General features: G+C 33.0%; 1 long non-coding RNA gene across 1 annotated transcript; it reads right to left on the bottom strand.

Annotated features, from left to right (window-relative positions):
* Positions 1 to 1561, bottom strand: LOC108363254 (uncharacterized). Its single transcript, XR_001847590.1, has 3 exons — positions 1491 to 1561; positions 1289 to 1396; positions 1 to 1225 (listed from the first exon to the last, which is right to left on the bottom strand). It is a non-coding gene; the product is annotated as an uncharacterized LOC108363254 (long non-coding RNA).
* Positions 1562 to 1792: the final 231 nt, after the last annotated feature.

Below are 1792 nucleotides of genomic sequence, written 5' to 3'. Positions count from 1 at the left end.
TTCAGACTGGTTCATAAGCATGCCATTTTAATGAGCTTTTAAGGCCTCGAAAAACCGAACCCCGAAAACGCGACAAATACAGGACATTAAAAGAAATACAGAACATTTGGCGTCCCGTATAAAATAAATTATTTGCCAGGACAAGTGGTCCAAAAAGAGGACTGCGCCGTATAATACAATACGGATGGTCACCGTAAGCATAAATGTAAACTGTGACATTTACATTTCTGATATAATATCTTTGAATTTTTAAATTTTGTCTTGAACACATTAAAGTCTCTTGTCATAATACTAGCTACATCAGTGGCCAGCCCAATTAAATTTTCCATAGGGATACGATTTGCAGAAAAAAAGTTTTTTATAGATTCATAAATTGACTGAGCATCACTTTGAAACAACTCGATTAGTGCAAGAAATCTATCGCGAATTTCATTTGCAGATGTGTCAAAGTATCGTACGACCAGCACTAAAGCTTTCCTTGTGGTTAAGGGTCTGATTATGCATACTTCGCATAACTTCGCACAACCATTTGTACCAGTGAAATAAAAATGTAACTTAAGAAAATGTGAAGCAAAATCTAAACTCAACAGATTGCTAAGTTTTTAAAAGTTCTGCTAATTTCTGGATAATGGAATACAAACAAAGTACGTGCAAAGTACATACTAAATTACAATTTGAAGTTTATGCGAAGTTGTGCGAAGTTATGCGAAGTGTGCATAATCAGACCATAAGTCAGTGGTCTCGTCAACTATAAGGGAACTTTGCTTGTCCTTAAATGGTAGAATTTTTTCTTTAGACTTTTCCGCAAGAGTTGCTGTTATATGCGTTGACTTGGTTCGCGCACATTTCAATTCTTTAGGAAGTTTGGAATCAGGACAGCAAGTGTATAACAATGTTGGAAAAAAAATCCATGAGAAGAAACGGAAGGTTGTGGTTTATTCAAAACATTACTAACGTATATTCCGCATCGCGAATTTGTTTCATTAGACAATAAGTGCTTTGGCTTGAGGAAGCAAAATTATCAATTTTAACCTGCTTACTTTTTACGTCAACGTTTTTCTTGTGGACAGCTTTTTCTTGGTGCAGTTTCAAGTGTGAAGCGTGATTCATTAGAGTATTTTCGCATGCTCTAACAAACGCTTTGCCGTCTCGTTCTTGAAGCCAGGAAAAGTTAGTAATCCACTCTTTTCGAAACTTTCGTTTGTCATTTTGCATCGTCTCTTCACTGAAATTTATATTATTTTGAGCATTTAGAATTTTTAGAGTTAAAATTTAATATAAAACATACCCAGTGCTTTCATTACTTTAGACTTCAGTTCCCCAATCCCCATTGGTTTGCTTAATTGAGACTTCAGGTCCGCCTCCATTATCAACTTTCGCTTTTTTTATTAAGTACCTGAAAAAGTTAAAAATATGCATATATTTTCAAATGTAGAAAGGAATATCAGTCAAATCATATATTATAGAACTAGTTATACAAAAATTATTACTTATCAATGGTGCAAAAGCCACATCAACTTTGGTACTGCTAACTGGTAACCGGCAAAATCACTGTGAAGCTGGAATTTCACAAAAATCATATACTGTCACATATGCACACTAGTTATTTATACAATTGAAATTATTATTATTATTTATTAATTAATATAATTAAAATTACAAAATTAATATAATAGCACTAGCTACCATGGCTATCGGCTTAGTCAAGAGATAATATATATAAACGTAATGTGTATTTATATTAGATGAAAGATGTTTAAAGACTTAAGAAAGTTAGACATTAATATGATAT

The sequence above is a fragment of the Rhagoletis zephyria genome, unplaced genomic scaffold, assembly GCF_001687245.7.
Source record: "Rhagoletis zephyria isolate East Lansing unplaced genomic scaffold, Rhagoletis_zephyria_1.1 Rzeph_scaffold_01228, whole genome shotgun sequence".
NCBI classification, from domain to species: Eukaryota; Metazoa; Arthropoda; class Insecta; order Diptera; family Tephritidae; genus Rhagoletis; species Rhagoletis zephyria.
This window is presented reverse-complemented; position numbering and strand designations above follow the sequence as displayed.